Source organism: Phascolarctos cinereus, unplaced genomic scaffold (assembly GCF_003287225.1).
Source record: "Phascolarctos cinereus isolate Bilbo 61053 unplaced genomic scaffold, phaCin_HiC Scaffold_5;HRSCAF=322, whole genome shotgun sequence".
Classification (NCBI taxonomy): Eukaryota; Metazoa; Chordata; class Mammalia; order Diprotodontia; family Phascolarctidae; genus Phascolarctos; species Phascolarctos cinereus.
The window spans coordinates 285157655-285170684 of record NW_027555958.1 but is presented as its reverse complement, the minus strand read 5'-3'; positions in this window follow the sequence as shown (position 1 = coordinate 285170684).

Here is a 13030-nt window from a genome sequence, read left to right as displayed (position 1 = left end):
ATTTTTGGAGGCAATTACTCCACATCTATGCCAGAGTTGATAATATATCCTTCCTTTGTCTTTTCTGGTGGATATGCCTGGTGCATATGGTTATATATGTAAATTAATTAAGCTCTTGTAGTTTCACTTTCCATATCTGTAAAATGGGCCCAATAATATCTGTAGATATGATAGGTTACCTCAAAGAGTTATTGTAAGGATCAAATAAAATTATTGTATAAAGTCATTTGTGAGCTTTAAAGTGCTTTATACATGCCAGCTATAATGATGAGGTTGAGGATGACGATAGTGGTTATATTGGCCACCAATACACTAGCCATTAGATGATGAATTAGCTTGGTCACAGTAATTCATGAAACAAAAAAAAGATATAAGCATGATTATTCCTGTTTTACGGATGGAGAGAAAGAAGTTTAGTGACTTACTCTGGGTACATACCCAGTAAGGGTCACAGTCTGGACTTAAACCAACATCTCTCCTAATTTCAGGATACCATGTTGACTCTCCAGTGATTAACTTTGTAATGTAGGAAGGTGTCTTCCATCAAAGGAGGGTATTGTGCTAAATGACCTTAGAGATCTTTCCAGCTCTAGACTGATGATTCTATGCATTGACCTCAAAGGTCCCTTCTAACATTCTAGGACTCTATGACTTTAGAAGAAAAAGGACAGCCTTCCATTCTATTACACCCATCTATTAAAATTCAAACTCTACTTGTACATCAGTCTATATTCCCTAGGGACAGCAAAGTGGCATGGTGGATAGAGCTAGGCTTGGAATCATGAAGACTCATCTTCATGAGTTCAAATTTGGCCTCAGATCCTTACCAGCTATGTGATCCTGGGCAAGTCACTTAACCTTATTTGCCTCAGTTTCCTCATCTATAAAATGAGCTGGAAAATGAAATGGCAAACTATTCCAATATCTCTGCCAAGAAAACCCCAAATGGGGTCACAACTGAAATGACTCAACAACTATGCTCCCTATAAATACATTTCTAACTGTCCCAGGGATAGTTGGGAAAGGAGAGATTTTGACCCAAAAGAAAAACTCACATATGTGAAAGCTGTTCCTAAGCCAGGTCCAGAGCATCTTGTGTATGAGATGTTTCCTTCTGGATGTCTCTGGGTGTGCCACCTACAAATGAGCTCAGGGAATTCATTGTCAAAAGCACTGCTTGCTGACACTGAGTAATGAAGGCCAGAGTGATGGTTTTCACTCAGAGTTGGTATATTCCTGGCTGGAATTGTTTTTTGTTCTGATTGTTCATAATGGGATTTAATTGTAATGATTTAGTATTGAATTCCCCTTAGCAATCAAGGGAAATGGATCTTGACTGGTTTGTTTGCAAATACCAGAGTATTTATATGCAGTATTTGCCACTCCCTCTCAGTATAGTGGTGCCATAGTGCACAGAGTGCCGGGCCTGGAGTCAGGAAGACTTATCTTCCTGAGTTCAAATCTGGCCTCAGACACCTGCTGCGTGACCCTGGTCAAGTCATTTAACCCTATTTGTCTCGGTGTCCTCATCTGTAAAAATGAGCTGGAGAAGGAAATGGCAAACCACTCCAGTATCTTTGTCAAGAAATCCCCAAACAGGGTTACGATGTGACTGGAATGGCTGAACAACAACTCATTATAGGCAATGGGGTGCTTGTGCTGAGTGGAAGCTCTGAGTTCTGGGGTTTTGCTCCCAGGTCATTCCCCTCTTGCCTCAGACAAGAGTCAGGGTGGTTGGAGGTGGGGGCTCCATACTGAGGGCTTGGAGTTGATAGCATTTCCTGCCTCTAGGGTCTGTGTATCATGGAGGCCCTATGGGGAGCATCCTCTCTGAACCCACACCTATTGTCCACTTGAAGAGGGAGGGGATCCTAGGACTCAGAGCTGGAAGGACCTTAAAGGCCAAAGAGTGCAACTCCCTCATTTGAAATGAGGAAACGTCTTGCCCCAGGCCACACAAGCAGTAGGTGGCACAGCCTGATTCAAACCCAACGCTTCTGTTTCCAAATGCGGTGCTCTTTCCATTTTATATGAGTGATGGCATCTCTCTCTCTTTCTCTCTCTCTCTCTCTCTCTCTCTCTCTCTCTCTCTCTCTCTCTCTCTATATATATATATATATATATATATATATATGTATATATATATATATATATATATATATATTACACACACACACATATATATCTTTCTCTCTCTCCCCTCCCCTCACTATCTTTCTCTCTGTGTCTGCTTTTATATCTTTCTCTCTCCCCTCCCCTCCCCCTCACTATCTTTCTCTCTGTGTCTGCTTTTATCTCTTTTCTTCTCTTGTTCTCCTCTTCCCCGTGTCCCCTCTGTCTCTTTGTCTCTCTCTTTCTGTCTCTGTGCCTCTCTGTTACTCTTTCTCTCTGTCTGTATTTCTTTTTCTGACCTGTCTACGTGCCTGTCTCTGGCTCTCTCCCTTTCTTCCTACCTCTGTTCTCTTTCTTTCCATATTTCTCTCTCTCCATGGCCTTTTCTGTCTCTATCTCTGTCTTTTATCTCTTTGTCTCTGTTTCTGTCTGTCTTTGTTTCTCCAATTTTTTGCCAACCCACAAAGTTCCATAGCGTATAATTTACCAGTTTCTCTCAGGGAGAGAATAGTTTCTCTTAAACTCTTTTTAAAAAAACGTTTAACATTTAAAAAATTTTTTTGAGTTCTAAATTATCTTCCTCCAGCCCCTCCCCCACCCACTAGCAATATGATGTCAATTATACATGTGAAATCATGCAAAATATATTTCTCTTTTAGCCATGTTGCAAAAAAACCCAAACAAGAATAATGAAAGAAGTGAAAAAAAATTATACTTCAATTTGTGCTGAGTTCATCAGTTCTGTCTCTGGAGGTGGATAGCATTTTTCATTATGAGTCTTTCGGAATTGTCTTGGATCATTGTATTGATCACAGTAGCTATCGCTTATACTCTTAATATAGGGCTAGGCAACCCATGACTAAAGGTAACCAATGACATGATTTCAAGTTAGCACAGCAAGATATAGGAAGGCACATGGGAGAGAAACCCCACCCCACTGCCTTTTTCCTTTTAATGTCCATTCATTCCCTCATGGGCTACTCAGATATCCAGAGTGCCAGGAGTTGAAAACTCATGGAAACATTCCCCAGAGTCTTAGTTCCCACCATAATGCTGGAAGAATGCAAAGAATCATAGGACCTAGAGCTAGAAGAGTCCTTAGAGACCTAACTCTCTTTCTAGATGAGTCCAACAAAGGTTCACAGGTAGCAGATGCCAGAGAACACATTTGAACCCAGATTCTTTGACTCCAAACCCAGTTCTTTTCCCCCTGTTCCATTATAGGAGTTTAATACATACTATATCTGGTCGAATTATATGGAAGAATCTGGGCAAGGGATTCCAATCCAATAAAGGGCACCATGTTCGTGGAGTAGAGCACAGGTTTGTTAACCAAACCATGGAATGAGATCCCAGTTCCAAAGAAGCGCAATGGTAAAATGAACACAAGGAGGTGAGTACCCTTTCTCTGTAAGACAGGATGTCTCCAAGTGGTATGGCAGGAAGGAATGTCAGGGCACCCCATGGCATGGCCTGATCCTATGGATGTCCTAGACCCAGAGTTACTGTGTAGACTCTACCAGGGGCTCCGAAGAATGTGCAGAGCTGGAATCGTAATTTGAGAGTTGAAAGAGGCCATCCAGCCCTACCCACATACCCGAAGAAATCCTCACTACAGCATACCTGAAAAATGGTTATCCAGCCTCTGCTTGAGGCCCTTAAATTATGGGGAAATCTATTTCCTCCCGAGGCAGCTCATTCCACTTTCGGACAGCTCCAATTATCAGGATGTTTTTTCCCTGACTTCCAGCCTAAATCTGTCTCTGCGACTTTCCACCCAGTGTTCCTCTGGGACCAAAAAGGGCATGCTTAATTCTTCTTCCACATGACAGTCCTTCAAATACACAAAGAGGACAATCATTTATCTCCTAAGCTAGAGGTGTCAGGCTCTCAACCAGTGGCCTGCAAAACTTCCAAGCGTGACAGGAACCAGATTAAATTGTAACTGGAAATGTTGAGCAAAAATAAATAAAAATATGATATAACATAGGTAATGTTAATTTGTGATTTTCTAAGTCAATAATAAGCCAGCAGGAATCCATTTTCACTTGCTTTTGACACCACTGCCCTAACCCTTCTCTTTTCCTAGCTTGACATCCCCAGGTTCTTCAAGCAGTTCTCATACGACAAGGACAGAAAGCTTTTCCCCATACTGGTTTCTCTCCTTTGGATGTTCTTGTTAATGTCGATTCATCGTCTTCAGTCATGTCAGACTCTCTGTGACTCCATTTGAGGTTTTCTTGACAAAGAAACCACTGGAGTGGTTGGTCATTTCCTTCTCCAGTTCATTTTACAGATGAAGAAACTGAGACAAATAGGGTGAAGTGACTTGCCCAGGGTCACACAGCTAGTAAGGTTCTGAGGCCAGATTTGAACTCATGAAAATGAGTCTTCCTGGTTCAAAGCCCAGTGCCCTATCCACTGCGGCACCTAGTTGCCTTAGGTGCTCTACAGTTTGCCAACATCTTAAACCATGGTTTTCTCTGGGAATAATTTCCAGTGGCCTGGAGATTAATAATTGATAATAATAAGAGATTAATAATAATAGCTAATATTTTTATATAGCACTTTAAAGTTTGCAAAGTACTTTACAAATATTAATGTTATTTGACTCCTATAATAATCTCAGGAGGTAGATACTATTATTATCATCTTTTTACAGATGAGGAAACTGAAGCAGAAAAGTCAAGTGACTTACCCAGGGTCAGCTAGGAAATGTCTGAGGCTGGGTTTGAACTCAAGTCTTCCTGAACAAAGGTACAGGGCTTTATCCACTGTACTATCTAGCTGATTCTTGGGTGCTTGCACACCCTTGCCATATCTAGCATCTAATAGTATTAGGTTTTGCTTGGCCTTCTGTGGAGAATCTCTTCTCTATCTTCAAGTGACTATTTGCAGAGTGGATGTTCTGATAACCTGGGACCTCTATTTATATCCAGCCACTAGGTGGAGCACTGGGAGAATCAGAAGACCCAGCTTCTTGAGTTCAAATTTGACCTCAGGTACTTACTAGCTATGTGACCCTGGACAAGTCACTTTACCCTGTTTGCCTCAGTTTCTTCATCTATAAAATGAGCTGGAGAAGGAAATGTCAAACCACTCCAGTATCTTTGCCAAGAAAACCCAAAATGAGGTCATGAAGAATAGGATATGACTTAAGAAAAAAAAAAGATTGAAAAACAACAACCTTTAACTACATGCTATACATTTAAATGTACTGCTTGGGTCTGTTGAAAAAGATATGTGAGGGAGAAATAAATGAAAACTGTGCTCCAGAGTAGACTAGTAGAAGAAGGTCGTAAGTTGAATACTCCATGTGCCCCCGACTAGGAACAGAAGATGTTGTGAGTCCATTCCCAAAAGTGGAAGCCCAGGTTCAGAACTGAGCTAGAGCCAGCTAGTTCTGTCACCACCAGCACCACCGCCCCACAATCACCTTTACTGACAATCACTCACCACAGAGCTAACCCTGTAGTCAGCAGAGGGATGGAAATGGAGGAAGCGTCTGAGAGCTGTGGAGCCTCAGAAGAAGCTAGAGAAGGGGAGAGCATGGGGGAAGGGGCACATGCACAGGGAAGAAGGAGGCTTCTATGGCTCCTCCCTATCCCAGAGGAACTCATGCCAGAAAATAAAATCCTTTCACCTTTATTAGCGGTGATAAGAATAATAGCGCATTCCCCAGGTTTTAAAATCTTACTCGATCATCATTTCCCTGAGCGGAGATTCTATGCATAGCCAGAATGACAGGCGTGATGTAGCTAAATCATCTGCAGCTGCTGGCTTCTCTGCCAACAAAATCTCTCCAAGCCCCACTTTGCCCTTGGTCTCAAGCTTCTCGAGAGCGTTGGCTAAAAAAGCCAGGGTTTCCATTCCAGCGCCGCCATTCACCATCTATGTAACCTTGGGCAAGTCAATTACCCCTGTTTGCCTCAGTTTCCTCATCTGCAAAAATGGAGAGGTTGGGTACAGGACCTCTGAGTCTCTGCCAGCTGCAGGCATATGATCCTGTGACTGGGTCACCCCACTCCTCTTTTTCCTATCCCCACAGTACCTGCCTGGCATAAGCTAGGCACACCACAAGTATTCAGTGAAAACCCCTTGAAAGCTGCTTGCATTTGAAGGTCATATAAGGCAGGGGCAGAGCAATGGAATTCTAAAATAATACTAGCTTACGTTTCTATAAACTTTAAAGGTTTTTGTTGTTGTTACTCAGTTGTGTCCGAGTCTTTGTGACCCTATTTGGGGTTTTCTTGGCAAAGGTACTGGAGGGGTTTGCCAATTTCTTCTCCAGATCATTTTATGGATCAGGAAACTGAGGCAAAGAGGGTGAAGTGATTGCCCAGGTCACACAGACAGTAATTGTCTGAGGCCAGACTTGAACTCAGAAAGATGGCTCCAGGCCTGACACTTATCCACTGCACCATCTAGATGTCCCTACATTTTACCAATGAATCTACCTCCCAGGATTGTTGTGAGGATTAAGTGAGATATTTGTGAAGCCTTTAGCATAGCGTCTTGCGCACAGTAGGCTTTGAATGAATCTTCTTTCACTCCTATTCCGTCTTCCCTCCATCTATAAAATGAAGATAATGCTGCCTGTAAAACATTCCTGCAAGCCTTAAAACGCCATATGCCATTATTACCCCCTCATGTGAGCACTCAGTCTTTATTCCACAGTGATAGCAGTCTTACTTTGTCTGGTATGAAGGACCAAGTATTGGAGAGTGGGCCTGGATAAATTTGTGGGGATGGGGAGCACAGGCTGAGCTGGGCCTTGATGGAATTGACAGCACAGGGAAATGTATTTGCTTGTACACACAAGCTTGCTCACATGAGGTTTACACACAACTCCTTCCAACTGATCAATCTGTTTTTCTCAGGAGCAAATTAACCTGGTCTTTTTACAAGTTATCTAGGACAAATAAATACCCTTTCAGAACCTTTCACATGGTAAATGACCCTCTGAAAGTGTGTGTGTGTGTGTGTGTGTGTGTGTGTGTGAGCCATATGCCCCAAATTCTCCTCCTATCTGAATTTCCTCATTAAAATACCCTTTGCAGCACCAGAGCCTCCAGATTTAGCCCTAATAGCCATATCTGCATTCAGCAATCCATTGGGGATTTGTTTCTAAGTCTGATAATTTGGTATAATATGGCACACTCTGTTTGGGATTTAGCAGGGGCACATGGAAGATATAACTGGGGCATGGAGGAGAAAGGGAAAGAGGTGGAGAAGAAGACCCAGGAACGGCAGCCATGTCTAAATAAAGGACAGAAAGGAAAAGAGTGAGGGGGCCCAGAAAATACAGGAAAAATAGAAGAACCTTTTCTGTGAGGAGAGGATCAGTCAGCAAATATTTAAGTTTGCCTGCTGCATGCCAGGCACTATGCAAAGCACTGGGGAAACAAAGACCCTCTCTGCCCTCATGGAACTTACAATCTAAGGAGGGAAAGCCACACAAAAGGAAGCTGAAAAGGGGGAGGGGGCAGTGCCAGAGGGTACTCAGCATGGAGGGGTGATGTTCCAAAGTCAAAACCAAGCAGAGAAACTGGTGGAAAATGGAGAGATGGGAACGGCTAGGTGAAGGTGTGGATAGAGCTCCAGCCTTGGAGTCAGGAGGACCTGAGTTCAAATTTGGCCTTAGACACTTGACACTTACTAGCTGGGTGACCCTGGGCAAGTCACTTAATGCCAACTGCCTCACAAAAAAGCAAAAAAAAAAGTGGAGAGGTGGCTGGAAAATTCTGAACTCTCTTTAAGGGGAGACTTTGGGAGCAGTTTTTCACTCCTCCAATCAGAGGGGATGGATCAGACAACAGAAAGGGGGGGGCAACATTAGCAGAAATGATCAAAAGCTGTTCTCAGAAGAATGGCCCTAGGATATCTTTCTGGGGATTTCCACGGAGACTGTCACCCAGGATTTGCCAAAGTTGAGATGGTTTAATTAAAGGAAAAGTGACAAGATTGCCTCTATCCTATAATTAAGCAGGCGGGAAGGTGATGTGTAGAGAATGACTCCATGTCACAGAAGGGAATTATTATGTCCCCTGCCAGAATAACAATTGAGGAGAGTCTGGGAATCAACGCTGAGCAAACACTGTGCCCCTTTCTTCTCCCATCCATACCCCCAGCCCCATCACCCCATGTGCCCGTGGCAGAGACAGGAGCTTGGTTCTCTTGGGGAGAAGGAAAAACCCAGTGTGCCCCTTCCTCTGTGTTCCAATCCTGTCTGTCACTCTAAGGGGCAGCAAAAATACCAACTCCTAACAAAAATTGGAAAGTGGGAGGGAAGGAAGGAGGGGAGAAGGTGAGCATTATTACCAATCAGATCCATCATAGAGGAATTTAACCATCCAAGGCGGGCATTCACAGCTGATAAAAATCTGTCTCCCTGTCAGTTTAAAGCGATGCTTAAAAACTTAATACATAATTTAAGCTGAGCAATTTAGTAATGGCAACTGTTGGAACACTGCAGCGGGTAAAAAAGCCCGAGGAGGCACAGGCTAAAATGGGGCCATCCTTCTCGTACTGACCAGAAGATGGAGGTGGAAATTGATGGCAGAGGAGATGCAGGAAACAATTTTCTGAGGAACAGGTGGAAGACAGGCGCATGTGAGTGCTTGGCACTGATGGCCATGGTCCCTTTATGGTGATAGCAAAAGAACTGGGAGAACCACTAGGTGATACGTCAAATAGAGTCAGGAAGACTTGAGTTCAAATCATACCTCAAAAGCTTATTAGCTGTGGAACGCCGGGCAAGTCATTTAACATCTATCTCTCAGTTTCCTCAACTGTAAAATGGAGACCTCCTCATTGGAGGATTATTATGTGAATCAAATGAAAAAATATAATTCTTGGACTTTTTTGGTGGCATGGTCTCTTTTGGCAGTCTGGTGAAGCCTAGGGACTCTTCAGAATAATGTTGTTAAGTACAAAAAAGAAATACATAGGATTACAAAGAAAACAAATTATACTGAAATATAGTTATCAAAATATTTAGGGGAAAAAGTTCATGGTCCCTAGGTTTAGAACCCCTAATTAATACATGTAATACAAGTAAACCACTTTTGGTGGTTGGGGAGTGGAGGGAGTAGGGTAGCACTGAACTCTGAACTCTGATGATCTTTTGGAGGCCCCAGTCATTAAGTAGGAGCTTGATAAGAAGACTTTGACCTTGGAGTTGCTGAGAGGCTAGGTGTTACAGGTGGGTAGGGAGAAGGGGTGTGGTTGTAAATGGAGAGAGATGCTGTGGGATGCAAGTTCCATAACTTCAAAAGTAGCATTGCTTGTTTAGGGAAATTCAAGGACTACCAGACTTTGATCTGGAAAGTCCAGAGGGTAGAGGAAGTGAATGTACCCACTCCACATTCTTCTTTGCCACAGGCCAAAAGCCTCCAGTCACTACAAAGCATCTGCTTTGGGGAGCTATCAGCACACGGGCATAGCAGATCCAGTGTTAGAAGCCTTGTCTTTTCTTAGAACCGGCCCAGAACTGAGCATATTCTCTCTGTTAGGACCGGGATGGTCACTTGAGGCACTCAGCAGTTGGCTGCCACCGGTCCCTTTGATTATGAATCCTGGTTCACCACCCAGGCCACCAGGCAACACCCCCCAGGCCATCTGAAATAGTCTGACTCTGATTCCTTCCTAACACACTCAGAAGATAGACTTATGCTTCCTGCCCCTGACCCAGCGAAAGGATGCCTGAACTGCTTTTCTTCCTTCCTGGCTCCAGGCTGTATTCTAGCTGAGGGCCCCAGTGTTACTGGAATAAAAACACTAGCACCCCACCTGGAAGACTCCAAAGGCTCTATCTTTGTCACCTAATCTAGCTGACAAAACTCATTGCCTTTCAGTACCTAACAGCAGGTAGAGGTGATTTTCAGGGTCATTTGGGGAGACCCAGGAAAAAGAAAGTCTGAATTGCCATGATGAAAGATTTAGCAGGTCTGTCACCACTGATATAGGGACCTGATGGAATTATTGTGGCCAAGAAGAATTGTGTTTTTGGAGCTGCCCCGGGTATTAATTTGTGGAGGGCTTATCCTGTCAGGAACACACAATACTCACAGCGTGGAGAAGTGATGCTTTAGAAGGGCCTTAAAGCCAATCAGAGGAGAGTTCAGAGATGAAGCCTAGAAGGCGACTGATCCCCTTAGCAAGGTTTTTCCAATAAGTTTCAGATGAAAAGCACGAGGCTGCTGACTATTATCATTTTCTGAGATGCCCAAACCAGATCTGTCCTGATCCATTGTACTCCCTCATGAATCATCTCTCCCAGAGTAGTTTTTTCCTGCTCAGTACGGCCCTGGTGTCTGAGCAATGACACCCAACACAGCCAGGTCTGGCTGACAGTATTATGAGCTTTCAGAGACAACCAGAGGCTCAGTCAACCTCTTTCTCTGGGTCTCAAGTTCCTATAAATCTCCTTCAATTGTCCTTATGAGTTTGTAAGCTCCTTGAGGGCAGAGATGCTTTTTTCTTTTTTCTTTTCAATCTCCAGATCTTCAGTACCTGGCACAGTGCTTTGCCTAGAGTAGGGGCTTAATAAATGTCAGTTGTGCCACAGTTGTTCAATATTTCTGTGCTGGTAAATATTTAACAACCAGCTCTTGGGGGTGAAAAATGTACCCTCGACATGCTTTTAAAGTTCATCTGCATCATTAACATTTTCTTAATTACTTTCTTAAGTCTAGACAATCAAGAAAGCAATTAATCAAGCCCTGATCTCTGAGGTTTAAATGCTCGCACTGAAAATTTAATAATGGGCTCTCCCGAGCTGGTACAAGTTGGTGCCTCTGGTTGTGACCATCCTATGGAATTCAAAGCCCATGTGCTAGTCGCTTCAAGGCGGCCACATCTGCTAGCTCAGAACTGAAGGACTTGGCACGTACAGATTTTGAAGAATCCTTTGATTCAACTGGAAGGCTCCCTCTTCCCCCTGCCTTGCACAGTAACCCTCAAAGGGAGTGATCATACTTTCTAGCTTCTTTCTCTTCCTGTCTTCTGAGTATCAGGATTCTTTGAGTCTCTCCCTGGACTTTCCATGGAGAGGATTGGACTTGATCAATGACTTCTGAATTTAAGAACCTATGAAGAGCCTCTATAACCAGGATTCTTTGAAAAGTCAGAAGAGAAGATATGCAATACCTGCTTCCTGGCTTCTATCCCAGAATAAACATCATGTAGATAGAAGCATGAATTTGGAATGGTCCTTAAAAGATGGAAGCAACAAGTTATAATACAAAGTAGGAAGGAAACAAGTATTTATTAAGCATCAGCTATGGGTCAAATACTGTGCTTTGCAAAATATTAACTCATATAAGTAAATGTAAATAATATTAATAAAATCTAATACATACTTTACAAATGTTAACTCATTTGATCCTCACAATAACCCCGGGAGTAAGATGCTATCATTATCCTCATTTTGCAGTTGAGGAAGCAGAGGCAGACAGAGGTTAAGTGATTTGCTGACTATCACACAGTTCTTAAGTGTCTTAGGGAAGATTTGAGCTCAAATCTTCATGAGTCCTGGCAGCTAAGTGGCACAGTGGATAGAGTACCAGGCTTGAAGTTGGGAAGACTCATCACTGTGAGTTCAAATCTGCTCTCAGAAAATTGCTAGCCATATGACTTTGGGTAAGTCACTTACCCCTGTTTGCCTCTGTTTCCTCATCTGTAAAATGAGCTGGAGAAGGAAATGGTGAAACTCCTCCCGTATTTTTGTCAAGAAAACCCGAAATGGGGTCTCAAAGAATCAGACATGACTGAAAAATGGCTGAACGACAACTTCATGAGTCCAGCTCCAGAGCTGTCTGCACTGCCACTGTGGATTTAGAATCAGAGGTACTTGGGTTCAAATCTAGGTTTTACTAACTTCCATGTGACCTTGGACAAGACATTTTAACCTCTCTGTGACTCAGTCTCCTCCCACATAAAATGAAGGAACTAGATGTAGTGCAGGTCCCTATCAGTTCTCAAATCTCTAATACTAAAACTTCACTCATGTCCCTGCCTTCAGATGTAATTCCAAAGGAGGAAGAGAGGATTTGGGGTCTGGAGAACAAGTTGCGTATAATCCATCTCACTCAAAATGCTCTCCAGGAAAGAAAATTCTATAACCTGGGTCAATGTCTAATACTTCTCTTTCTTCTAGACCTAAAATGTAGGGCTTTGATATCAGGAGTCCAGTGAGGTGAGTGGCCACCGGCTGTGGTGTTAATTTTGTTGGCCATGGGGACGTGGTTTCCACTGAAGTTTGCCATAATAATGCACCTTTAGTGGAACTGTGAACTAGTCCAAACATTCCAGAAAATAATTTGGTGTTATATTAGAAAAATCATTAACCTTTGAATCAGTGACGTATACCATCAGGAGGCCAAAAACCGGGGGAGAAATCACACATATGCAAAAAATTTCATAGCACGTTTGCAGTGGTAAAGAACTGGAAACAAAATGAGTCGCCCTTTTCTGGAGAATGGCTGAAAAAAATTATGATATATGAATGCAATGTAATGTTACTATGCAACAAGAAATGACAAACATAAAGAATTCAGGGGCAGCTAGGTGGTACAGTGGATAGAGTACCAGACCTGGAATCAGGAGGACCTGAGTTCAAATCCAGCCTCAGATGCATAGTACTTACTAGCTGTGTGACTCTGGGCAAGTCGTTTAACCCCAACTGCCTCACCAAAAAACAAACAAAAACAAATAAACAAAAAATAATTCAGGTAAACTTGAGAGGAATTGTATGAACTCATGGAGAACCAAGTAGAACCAGAAGAATAACTTGCATGGTGACCACAATCACAGAAAGGAAAACAACGTTGCAGGTCACAGGAACTCTGTGAGGCGGTGTCATAATGCACAGAGCACTGGGCCAGGTGTCAGGACCACCTGAGTTCAAATATAACCT